This window comes from Schistocerca americana, chromosome 2, assembly GCF_021461395.2.
Source record: "Schistocerca americana isolate TAMUIC-IGC-003095 chromosome 2, iqSchAmer2.1, whole genome shotgun sequence".
Lineage (NCBI taxonomy): Eukaryota > Metazoa > Arthropoda > Insecta > Orthoptera > Acrididae > Schistocerca > Schistocerca americana.
The window spans coordinates 1,128,708,013-1,128,721,808 of NC_060120.1; positions in this window are offsets into that span (position 1 = coordinate 1,128,708,013).

The following is a 13,796-nucleotide window of genomic DNA, read 5'->3' on the forward strand; positions in this document are numbered from 1 at the left end:
TTTCTGTCTTTCATCGTCAATAAGAAGGTTAGAGGGATACAGTAAACCTGAAGTGAAGCATCGGAATCTATAACTAGTGTCACAGGAATGGTTCAAAACATAGACAGTAGGTAGAGTCAGTCTTCTGGTACTGAAGTCGGCATTGTGCCATTTGTATTTATTTCCGATGCAATTTCTGTGTTTCAATATTAATAAGAAGGTCACAGGGATACAGTAAACCTGAAGTGAAGCATCGGAATCTATAACTAGTGTGACAGGAATGGTTCAAAACATAAACAGTAAGAAGCGTCAGTTTTCTTGTATTTAAGTCGGCATTGTGCCTTTTGTATTTAATTCCGACGCAATTTCTATGTTTCATCGTCAATATGAAGGTCAGAGTGATACAGTAAACCTGAATCGAAGCATCGGAATTTATAATTAGTGTCACAGGAATGGTTCAAAACATATGCAGTAAGAAGAGCCAGTCTGCTTGTACTTGAGCCGGCATTGTGCCTTTTGTATTTAATTACGATGCAATATCTGTGTTTCATCGTCAATAAGAAGGTCGGATGGATACAGTAAACTTGAAGTGAAGCATCTGAATCTATAACTAGTGTCACAGGAATGGTTCAAAACATAGAGGGTAAGTAGAGACAGTCTTTTTGTACTTGAGTCGGCATTGAGCCTTTTGTATTTAATTCCGATGCAATTTCTGTGTTTCATCGTCAATAGGAAGGTCAGAGGGATACAGTAATCCTGAAGTGAAGCATCGGAATCTATAACTAGTGCCACAGGAATGGTTCAAATCATGGACAATAAGAAGAGCCAGTCTTCTTGTACTTGAGTCGGCATTGTGCCTCTTGTATTTAATTCCGATGCAATTTCTGTGTTTCATCGTCAATAATGGGGACAGAGGGATACAGTAAACTTGAAGTGAAGCATCTGAATCTGTAACTAGTGTCACAGGAATGGTTCAAAACATAGATAGTAAGGAGAGTCAGTTTACTTGTACTTAAGTCGGCATTGAGCCTTTTGTATTTAATTCCGATGCAATTTCTGTGCTTCATCGTCAATACGAAGGTCAGAGGGTTACAGTAAACCTGAAGTGAAGCATCGGAATCTATAACTAGTGTCACAGGAATGGTTCAAAACATACATGGTAAGAAGAGTCAGTCTTTTTGTACTTAGGTCGGCATTGTGCCTTTTGTATTTAAATCCGATGCAATATCTGTGTGTCAACGTCAATACGAACGTCAGAGGGATACAGTAAACCTGAAGTGAAGCATCGGAATCTATAACTAGTTTCTCAGGAATGGTTCAAATCATAGATAGTAAGGAGAGTCAGTTTACTTGTACTTAAGTCGGCATTGTGCCTTTTGTATTTAGTTCCGATGCAATTTCTGTGTTTCATCGACAATAAGGAGGTCAGAGGGATACAGTAAACCTGAAGTGAAGCATCTAAATCTATAACAAGTGTCACAGGACTCGTTAAAACATAGACGTTAAGAAGGGTCAGTGTCCTTGTACTTAAGTAGGCATTGTGCCACTTGAATATAATTCCGATGCAATTTCTGTGTTTCATCGTCAACATGAAGGTGAGAGGGATACAGTAAATCTGAATCGAAGCATCGGAATTTATAATAAGTGTCACAGGAATGGTTCAAAACATATGCAGTAAGAAGAGCCAGTCTGCTTGTACTTGAGCCGGCATTGTGCCTTTTGTATTTAGTTCCGATGCAATTTCTGTGTTTCATCGTCAATAAGAAGGTTAGAGGGATACAGTAAACCTGAAGTGAAGCATTGGAATCTATAACTAGTGTCACAGGAATGGTTCAAAACATAGACAGTAGGTAGAGTCAGTCTTCTAGTACTGAAGTCGGCATTGTGCCATTTGTATTTATTTCCGATGCAATTTCTGTGTTTCAATATTAATAAGAAGGTCACAGGGATACAGTAAACCTGAAGTGAAGCATCGGAATCTATAACTAGTGTGTCAGGAATGGTTCAAAACATAAACAGTAAGAAGCGTCAGTTTTCTTGTACTTAGGTCGGCATTGTGCCTTTTGTATTTAATTCCGATGCAATTTCTATGTTTCATCGTCAATATGAAGGTCAGAGTGATACAGTAAACCTGAATCGAAGCATCGGAATTTATAATTAGTGTCACAGGAATGGTTCAAAACATATGCAGTAAGAAGAGCCAGTCTGCTTGTACTTGAGCCGGCATTGTGCCTTTTGTATTTAATTACGATGCAATATCTGTGTTTCATCGTCAATAAGAAGGTCGGATGGATACAGTAAACCTGAAGTGAAGCATCTGAATCTATAACTAGTGTCACAGGAATGGTTCAAAACATAGAGGGTAAGAAGAGACAGTCTTCTTGTACTTCAGTCGGCATTGAGCCTTTTGTATTTAATTCCGATTCAATTTCTGTGTTTCATCGTCAATAGGAAGGTCAGAGGGATACAGTAATCCTGAAGTGAAGCATCGGAATCTATAACTAGTGTCACAGGAATGGTTCAAATCATGGACAATAAGAAGAGCCAGTCTTCTTGTACTTGAGTCGGCATTGTGCCTCTTGTATTTAATTGCGATGCAATTTCTGTGTTTCATCGTCAATAATGGGGACAGAGGGATGCAGTAAACTTGAAGTGAAGCATCTGAATCTGTAACTAGTGTCACAGGATTGGTTCAAAACATAGACAGTAAGAAGAGTCAGTTTTCTTGTGCTTATGTCGGCATTGTGCCTTTTGTATTTCATTCCGATGCAATTTCTGTGCTTCATAGTCAATAAGAAGGTCAGAGGGTTACAGGAAACCTGAAGTGAAGCATCGGAATCTATAACTAGAGTCACAGGAATGGTTCAAAACATAGACAGTAGGAAGAGTCAGTCTTCTAGTACTCAAGTCGGCATTGTGCCTTTTGTATTTAATTCCGATGCAATTTCTGTGTTTCAATATCAATAAGAAGGTCACAGGGATACAGTAAACCTGAAGTGAAGCATCGGAATCTATAACTAGTGTGACTGGAATGGTTCAAAACATAAACAGTAAGAAGCGTCAGTTTTCTTGTATTTAAGTCGGCATTGTGCCTTTTGTATTTAATTCCGATGCAATTTCTATGTTTCATCGTCAATATGAAGGTCAGAGTGATACAGTAAACCTGAATCGAAGCATCGGAATTTATAATTAGTGTCACAGGAATGGTTCAAAACATATGCAGTAAGAAGAGCCAGTCTGCTTGTACTTGAGCCGGCATTGTGCCTTTTGTATTTAATTACGATGCAATATCTGTGTTTCATCGTCAATAAGAAGGTCGGATGGATACAGTAAACCTGAAGTGAAGCATCTGAATCTATAACTAGTGTCACAGGAATGGTTCAAAACATAGAGGGTAAGTAGAGACAGTCTTCTTGTACTTGAGTCGGCATTGAGCCTTTTGTATTTAATTCCAATGCAATTTCTGTGTTTCATCGTCAATAGGAAGGTCAGAGGGATACAGTAATCCTGAAGTGAAGCATCGGAATCTATAACTAGTGCCACAGGAATGGTTCAAATCATGGACAATAAGAAGAGCCAGTCTTCTTGTACTTGAGTCGGCATTGTGCCTCTTGTATTTAATTCCGATGCAATTTCTGTGTTTCATCGTCAATAATGGGGACAGAGGGATACAGTAAACTTGAAGTGAAGCATCTGAATCTGTAACTAGTGTCACAGGAATGGTTCAAAACATAGACAGTAAGAAGAGTCAGTTTTCTTGTACTTAAGTCGGCATTGTGCCTTTTGTATTTAATTCCGATGCAATTTCTGTGTTTCAATATCAATAAGAAGGTCACAGGGATACAGTAAACCTGAAGTGAAGCATCGGAATCTATAACTAGTGTGACAGGAATGGTTCAAAACATAAACAGTAAGAAGCGTCAGTTTTCTTGTATTTAAGTCGGCATTGTGCCTTTTGTATTTAATTCCGATGCAATTTCTATGTTTCATCGTCAATATGAAGGTCAGAGTGATACAGTAAACCTGAATCGAAGCATCGGAATTTATAATTAGTGTCACAGGAATGGTTCAAAACATATGCAGTAAGAAGAGCCAGTCTGCTTGTACTTGAGCCGGCATTGTGCCTTTTGTATTTAATTACGAAGCAATATCTGTGTTTCATCGTCAATAGGAAGGTCGGATGGATACAGTAAACCTGAAGTGAAGCATTTGAATCTATAACTAGTGTCACAGGAATGGTTCAAAACATAGAGGGTAAGTAGAGACAGTCTTCTTGTACTTGAGATGGCATTGAGCCTTTTGTATTTAATTCCGATGCAATTTCTGTGTTTCATCGTCAATAGGAAGGTCAGAGGGATACAGTAATCCTGAAGTGAAGCATCGGAATCTATAACTAGTGCCACAGGAATGGTTCAAATCATGGACAACAAGAAGAGCCAGTCTTCTTGTACTTGAGTCGGCATTGTGCCTCTTGTATTTAATTCCGATGCAATTTCTGTGTTTCATCGTCAATAATGGGGACAGAGGGATACAGTAAACTTGAAGTGAAGCATCTGAATCTGTAACTAGTGTCACAGGAATGGTTCAAAACATAGACAGTAAGAAGAGTCAGTTTTCTTGTGCTTATGTCGGCATTGTGCCTTTTGTATTTCATTCCGATGCAATTTCTGTGCTTCATAGTCAATAAGAAGGTCAGAGGGTTACAGGAAACCTGAAGTGAAGCATCGGAATCTATAACTAGTGTCACAGGAATGGTTCAAAACATAGACAGTAGGAAGAGTCAGTCTTCTAGTACTCAAGTCGGCATTGTGCCTTTTGTATTTAATTCCGATGCAATTTCTGTGTTTCGTCGTCAATAAGAAGGTCAGAGGGATACAGTAAACCTGAAGTGAAGCATCGGAATCTATAACTAGTGTCACAGGAAAGGTTCAAAACATAGACAGTAAGAAGAGTCAGTTTTCTTGTACTTAAGCCGGCATTGTGCCTTTTGTATTTAATTCCGATGCAATTTCTGCGCTTCATCGTCAATACGAAGGTCAGAGGGTTACAGTAAACCTGAAGTGAAGCATCGGAATCTATAACTAGTGTCACAGGAATGGTTCAAAACATACATGGTAAGAAGAGTCAGTCTTTTTGTACTTAGGTCGGCATTGTGCCTTTTGTATTTAAATCCGATGCAATATCTGTGTGTCATCGTCAATACGAACGTCAGAGGGATACAGTAAACATGAAGTGAAGCATCGGAATCTGTAACTAGTTTCACAGGAATGGTTCAAATCATAGATAGTAAGGAGAGTCAGTTTACTTGTACTTAAGTCGGCATTGTGCCTTTTGTGTTTAGTTCCGATGCAATTTCTGTGTTTCATCGTCAACATGAAGGTGAGAGGGATACAGTAAATCTGAAGTGAAGCATCGGAATCCATAACTAGTGTCACAGGAATGGTTCGAAGCATAGACAGTAAGAAGAGCATGTCTGCTTGTACTTGAGTCGGCATTGTGCCTTTTGTATTTAGTTCCGATGCAATTTCTGTGTTTCATCGTCAATAAGAAGGTTAGAGGGATACAGTAAACCTGAAGTGAAGCATCGGAATCTATAACTAGTGTCACAGGAATGGTTCAAAACATAGACAGTAGGTAGAGTCAGTCTTCTAGTACTGAAGTCGGCATTGTGCTTTTGTATTTAATTCCGATACAATTTCTGTGTTTCAATATCAGTAAGAAGGTCACAGGGATACAGTAAACCTGAAGTGAAGCATCGGAATCTATAGCTAGCGTGACAGGAATGGTTCAAAACATAAACAGTAAGAAGCGTCAGTTTTCTTGTACTTAAGTCGGCATTGTGCCTTTTGTATTTAATTCCGATGCAATTTCTATGTTTCATCGTCAATATGAAGGTCAGAGGGATACAGTAAACCTGAATCGAAGCATCGGAATTTATAATTAGTGTCACAGGAATGGTTCAAAACATACATGGTAAGAAGAGTCAGTCTTTTTGTACTTAGGTCGGCATTGTGCCTTTTGTATTTAAATCCGATGCAATATCTGTGTGTCATCGTCAATACGAACGTCAGAGGGATACAGTAAACCTGAAGTGAAGCATCGGAATCTATAACTAGTTTCACAGGAATGGTTCAAATCATAGATAGTAAGGAGAGTCAGTTTACTTGTACTTAAGTCGGCATTGTGCCTTTTGTATTTAGTTCCGATGCAATTTCTGTGTTTCATCGTCAATAAGGAGGCAGAGGGATACAGTAAACCTGAAGTGAAGCATCTAAATCTATAACAAGTGTCACAGGACTCGTTAAAACATAGACGTTAAGAAGGGTCAGTCTCCTTGTACTTAAGTAGGCATTGTGCCACTTGTATATAATTCCGATGCAATTTCTGTGTTTCATCGTCAACATGAAGTTTAGAGGGATACAGTAAATCTGAAGTGAAGCATCGGAATCCATAACTAGTGTCACAGGAATGGTTCAAAACATAGACAGTAGGAAGAGTCAGTTTTATTGTACTTAAGTCGGCATTGTGCCTTTTGTATTTAATTCCGATGCAATTTCTGTGCTTCATTGTCAATACGAAGGTCAGAGGATTACAGTAAACCTGAAGTGAAGCATCGGAATCTATAACTAGTGTCACAAGAATGGTTCAAACATACAGGGTAAGAAGAGTCAGTCATTTTGTACTTATGTCAGCATTGTGCCTTTTGTATTTAAATCCGATGCAATTTCTGTGTTTCATCGTCAATAAGAAGGGCAGAGGGATACAGCAAACCTGAAGTGAAGCACCGGAATCTATAACTAGTGTCACAGGAATGGCTAAAAGCATAGACAGTAAGAAGAGTCAGTTTTCTTGTACTTAAGTCGGCATTGTGCCATTTGTATTTAATTCCGATGCAATTTCTGTGTTTCATCGTCAATAAGAAGGTCAGAGGGATACAGTAAACCTGAAGTGAAGCACCGGAATCTATAACTAGTGTCACAGGAATGGCTAAAAGCATAGACAGTAAGAAGAGTCAGTTTTCTTGTACTTAAGTCGGCATTGTGCCTTTTGTATTTAATTCCGATGTAATTTCTGTGTGTCATCGTCAATACGAACGTCAGAGGGATACAGTAAACCAGAAGCGAAGCATCGGAATCTATAACTAGTTTCACAGGAAAGGTTCAAAACATAGTTAGTAAGGAGAGTCAGTTTACTTTTACTTAAGTCGGCATTGTGCCTTTTTGTATTTAATTCCGATGCAATTTCTGTGTTTCATCGTCAATAAGACGGTCAGAGGGATACAGTAAACCTGAAGTGAAGCATCGGAATCTATAACTAGTATCACAGGAATGGTTCAAAACATAGACATTAGGAAGAGTCAGTCTTCTAGTACTTAAGTCGGCATTGTGCCTTTTGTATTTAATTCCGATGCAATTTCTGTGTTTCATCGTCAATAAGAAGGTCAGATTGATACAGTAATCCTGAAGTGAAGCTTCGGAATCTATAACTAGTGTCACAGGAATGGTTCAAAACATGGACAATAAGAAGCGCCAGTCTTGTTGTACTTGAGTCGGCATTGTGCCTCTTGTATTTAATTCCGATGCAATTTCTATGTTTCATCGTCAATAAGGCGGACAGAGGGATACAGTAAACCTGAAGTGAAGCATCTGAATCTATATCTAGTGTCACAGGAATGGTTCAAAACATAGACAGTAAGAAGAGTCAGTTTTCTTGTACTTAAGTCGGCATTGTCCCTTTTGTATTTAATTCCGATGTAATTTCTGTGTGTCATCGCCAATACGAACGTCAGAGGGATATAGTAAAACTGAAGTGAAGCATCGGAATCTATAACTAGATTCACAGGAATGGTTCAAATCATAGATAGTGAGGAGAGTAAGTTTTTTGTACTTATGTCGGCATTGTGCCTTTTGTATTTAATCCCGATGCAATATCTGTGTTTCATCGTCAGTAAGAAGGTCAGAGGGATACAGTAATCTGAAGTGAAGCATCGAAATCTATAACTAGTGTAACAGGAATGTTTCACAACATAGACAGTACGAAGAGTCAGTCTTCTTGTACTTAAGTCGGCATTGTGCCATTTGTATTTCATGCCGATGAAATTTCTGTGTTTCATCGTCAATAAGAAGGTCAGAGGGATACAGTAAACTTGAAGTGAGGCATCGGAATCTATAACTAGTGTCACAGGAATATTTCATAACATAGACAGTAAGAAGAGTCAGTTTTCTTGTACTTAAGTGGGCATTGTGCCTTTTGTATTTAATTCCGATTCAATTTCGGTGTTACATCGTCAATAAGACGGTCAGAGGAATACAGTAAACCTGAAGTGAAGCATCGGAATCTATAACTAGTGTCACAGGAATGGTTAAAACATAGACGGTAAGAAGGGTCAGTTTACTTGTACTTAAGTCGCCATTGTGCCACTTGTATATAATTCCGATGCAATTTCTGTGTTTCATCGTCAACATGAAGGTGGGTGGGATACAGTAAACCTGAAGTGAAGCATCGGAATCTATTACTAGTGTCACAGGAATGGTTCAAAACATAGACAGTAAGAAGAGTCAGTTTTCTTGTACTTAAGTCGGCATTGTGCCTTTTGTATTTAATTCCGATGCAATTTCTGTGCTTCATCGTCAATAAGACGATCAGAGGGTCACAGTGAACCTGAAGTGAAGCATCGGAATCTATAACTAGTGTCACAGGAATGGTTCAAAACATAGACAGTAGGAAGAGTCAGTCTTCTAGTACTGAAGTCGGCATTGTGCCTTTTATATTTAATTCCGATGCAATTTCTGTGTTTCATCGTCAATAAGAAGGTCACAGGGATACAGTAAACATGAAGTGAAGCATCTGAATCAATAACTAGTGTCACAGGAATGCTTCAAAACTTAGACAATAAGAAGGGTCAGTCTTCTTGTACTTAAGTCGGCATTGTGCCACTTGTATGTAATTCCGATGTAATTTCTGTGTTTCATCGTCAATATGAAGGACATAGGGATACAGTAAACCTAAAGTGAAGCATCGGAATCTATAAGTAGTGTCACAGGAATATTTCCTAACATAGACAGTAAGAAGAGTCAGTTTTCTTGAACTTAAGTGGGCATTGTGCCTTTTGTATTTAATTCCGATTCAATTTCGGTGTTACATCGTCAAAAAGACGGTCAGAGGGATACAGTAAACCTGAAGTGAAGCATCGGAATCTATAACTAGTGTCACAGGAATGGTTAAAACATAGACGGTAAGAAGGGTCAGTTTACTTGTACTTAAGTCGGCATTGTGCCTTTTGTATTTAATTCCGATGCAATTTCTGTGTTTCATCGTCAATAAGAAGGTCAGAGGGTTACAGGAAACCTGAAGTGAAGCATCGGAATCTATAACTAGTGTCACAGGAATGGTTCAAAACATAGACAGTAGGAAGAGTCAGTCTTCTAGTACTGAAGTCGGCATTGGGCCTTTTGTATTTAATTCCGTTGCAATTTCTGTGTTTCTTCATCAATAAGAAGGTCAGAGGGATACAGTACACCTGAATTGAAGCATCGGAATCTATAACTAGTAACACAGGAAAGGTTCAAAACATAGACAGTAAGAAGAGTCAGTTTTATTGTACTTAAGTCGGCATTGTGCCTTTTGTATTTAATTCCGATGCAATTTCTGTGCTTCATCGTCAATACGAAGGTCAGAGGATTACAGTAAACCTGAAGTGAAGCATCGGAATCTATAACTAGTGTCACAGGAATGGTTCAAAACATACATGGTAAGAAGAGTCAGTCATTTTGTACTTAAGTCGGCATTGTGCCTTTTGTATTTAAATCCGATGCAATTTCTGTGTTTCATCGTCAAAAGAAGGTCAGAGGGATACAGCAAACCTGAAGTGAAGCACCGGAATCTATAACTAGTGTCACAGGAATGGCTAAAAGCATAGACAGTAAGAAGAGTCAGTTTTCTTGTACTTAAGTCGGCATTGTGCCATTTGTATTTAATTCCGATGCAATTTCTGTGTTTCATCGTCAATACGAAGGTCAGAGGGATACAGCAAACCTGAAGTGAAGCACCGGAATCTATAACTAGTGTCACAGGAATGGCTAAAAGCATAGACAGTAAGAAGAGTCAGTTTTCTTGTACTTAAGTCGGCATTTTGCCTTTTGTATTTAATTCCGATGTAATTTCTGTGTGTCATCGTCAATATGAACGTCAGAGGGATACAGTAAACCAAAAGCGAAGCATCGGAATCTATAACTAGTTTCACAGGAATGGTTCAAAACATAGTTAGTAAGGAGAGTCAGTTTACTTTTACTTACGTCGGCATTGTGCCTTTTGTATTTTATTCCGATGCAATTTCTGTGTTTCATCGTCAATAAGACGGTCAGAGGGATACAGTAAACCTGAAGTGAGGCATCGGAATCTATAACTAGTATCACAGGAATGGTTCAAAACATAGACATTAAGAAGAGTCAGTCTTCTAGTACTTAAGTCGGCATTGGGCCTTTTGTATTTAATTCCGATGCAATTTCTTTGTTTCATCGTCAATAAGTAGGTCAGAGGGATACAGTAATCCTGAAGTGAAGCATCGGAATCTATAACTAGTGTCACAGGAATGGTTCAAAACATGGACAATAAGAAGCGCCAGTCTTGTTGTACTTGAGTCGGCATTGTGCCTCTTGTATTTAATTCCGATGCAATTTCTATGTTTCATCGTCAATAAGGCGGACAGAGGGATACAGTAAACCTGAAGTGAAGCATCTGAATCTATAACTAGTGTCACAGGAATGGTTCAAAACATAGACAGTGAGAAGCGTCAGTTTTCTTGTACTTAAGTCGGCATTGTGCCTTTTGTATTTAATTCCGAAGTAATTTCTGTGTGTCATCGCCAATACGAACATCAGAGGGATACAGTAAACCTGAAGTGAAGCATCGGAATCTATAACTAGTGTCACAGGAATGGTTCAAAACATGGACAATAAGAAGAGCCAGTCTTCTTGTACTTGAGTCGGCATTGTGCCTTTTGTATTTAATCCCGATGCAATATCTGTGTTTCATCGTCAGTAAGAAGGTCAGAGGGATACAGTAATCTGAAGTGAAGCATCGAAATCTATAACTAGTGTAACAGGAATGTTTCACAACATAGACAGTACGAAGAGTCAGTGTTCTTGTACTTAAGTCGGCATTGTGCCTTTTGTATTTAATTCCGATTCAATTTCGGTGTTACATCGTCAATACGACGGTCAGAGGCATACAGTCAACCTGATGTAAAGCATCAAAATCTATGACTAGTGTCACAGGAACTGTTCAAAACATAGACAGTAGGAAGAGTCAGTTTTCTAGTACTTAAGTCGTCATTGTGATTTTTGTTTTTAATTCCGATGCAATTTCTGCGTTTCATCGTCAATATGAAGGTCACAGGGATACAGTAATTCTGAAGTGAAGCATCGGAATCTATAACTAGTGTCACAGGAATGGTTCAAAGCTTAAACAGTAAGAAGCGTCAGTTTTCTTGTACTTAAGTCGGCATTGTGCCTTTTGTATTTCATTCCGATGCAATTTCTAGGTTTCATCGTCAATAAGATGGTCAGTGGGATACAGTAAACCTGAAGTGAAGCATCGGAATCTATAACTAGTGTCACAGGAATGGTTCAAAACATACATGGTAAGAAGAGTCAGTCTTTTTGTACTTAGGTCGGCATTGTGCCTTTTGTATTTAAATCCGATGCAATATCTGTGTGTCAACGTCAATACGAACGTCAGAGGGATACAGTAAACCTGAAGTGAAGCATCGGAATCTATAACTAGTTTCTCAGGAATGGTTCAAATCATAGATAGTAAGGAGAGTCAGTTTACTTGTACTTAAGTCGGCATTGTGCCTTTTGTATTTAGTTCCGATGCAATTTCTGTGTTTCATCGACAATAAGGAGGTCAGAGGGATACAGTAAACCTGAAGTGAAGCATCTAAATCTATAACAAGTGTCACAGGACTCGTTAAAACATAGACGTTAAGAAGGGTCAGTGTCCTTGTACTTAAGTAGGCATTGTGCCACTTGTATATAATTCCGATGCAATTTCTGTGTTTCATCGTCAACATGAAGGTGAGAGGGATACAGTAAATCTGAATCGAAGCATCGGAATTTATAATTAGTGTCACAGGAATGGTTCAAAACATATGCAGTAAGAAGAGCCAGTCTGCTTGTACTTGAGCCGGCATTGTGCCTTTTGTATTTAGTTCCGATGCAATTTCTGTGTTTCATCGTCAATAAGAAGGTTAGAGGGATACAGTAAACCTGAAGTGAAGCATTGGAATCTATAACTAGTGTCACAGGAATGGTTCAAAACATAGACAGTAGGTAGAGTCAGTCTTCTAGTACTGAAGTCGGCATTGTGCCATTTGTATTTATTTCCGATGCAATTTCTGTGTTTCAATATTAATAAGAAGGTCACAGGGATACAGTAAACCTGAAGTGAAGCATCGGAATCTATAACTAGTGTGTCAGGAATGGTTCAAAACATAAACAGTAAGAAGCGTCAGTTTTCTTGTACTTAGGTCGGCATTGTGCCTTTTGTATTTAATTCCGATGCAATTTCTATGTTTCATCGTCAATATGAAGGTCAGAGTGATACAGTAAACCTGAATCGAAGCATCGGAATTTATAATTAGTGTCACAGGAATGGTTCAAAACATATGCAGTAAGAAGAGCCAGTCTGCTTGTACTTGAGCCGGCATTGTGCCTTTTGTATTTAATTACGATGCAATATCTGTGTTTCATCGTCAATAAGAAGGTCGGATGGATACAGTAAACCTGAAGTGAAGCATCTGAATCTATAACTAGTGTCACAGGAATGGTTCAAAACATAGAGGGTAAGAAGAGACAGTCTTCTTGTACTTGAGTCGGCATTGAGCCTTTTGTATTTAATTCCGATTCAATTTCTGTGTTTCATCGTCAATAGGAAGGTCAGAGGGATACAGTAATCCTGAAGTGAAGCATCGGAATCTATAACTAGTGTCACAGGAATGGTTCAAATCATGGACAATAAGAAGAGCCAGTCTTCTTGTACTTGAGTCGGCATTGTGTCTCTTGTATTTAATTGCGATGCAATTTCTGTGTTTCATCGTCAATAATGGGGACAGAGGGATGCAGTAAACTTGAAGTGAAGCATCTGAATCTGTAACTAGTGTCACAGGAATGGTTCAAAACATAGACAGTAAGAAGAGTCAGTTTTCTTGTGCTTATGTCGGCATTGTGCCTTTTGTATTTCATTCCGATGCAATTTCTGTGCTTCATAGTCAATAAGAAGGTCAGAGGGTTACAGGAAACCTGAAGTGAAGCATCGGAATCTATAACTAGAGTCACAGGAATGGTTCAAAACATAGACAGTAGGAAGAGTCAGTCTTCTAGTACTCAAGTCGGCATTGTGCCTTTTGTATTTAATTCCGATGCAATTTCTGTGTTTCAATATCAATAAGAAGGTCACAGGGATACAGTAAACCTGAAGTGAAGCATCGGAATCTATAACTAGTGTGACTGGAATGGTTCAAAACATAAACAGTAAGAAGCGTCAGTTTTCTTGTATTTAAGTCGGCATTGTGCCTTTTGTATTTAATTCCGATGCAATTTCTATGTTTCATCGTCAATATGAAGGTCAGAGTGATACAGTAAACCTGAATCGAAGCATCGGAATTTATAATTAGTGTCACAGGAATGGTTCAAAACATATGCAGTAAGAAGAGCCAGTCTGCTTGTACTTGAGCTGGCATTGTGCCTTTTGTATTTAATTACGATGCAATATCTGTGTTTCATCGTCAATAAGAAGGTCGGATGGATACAGTAAAC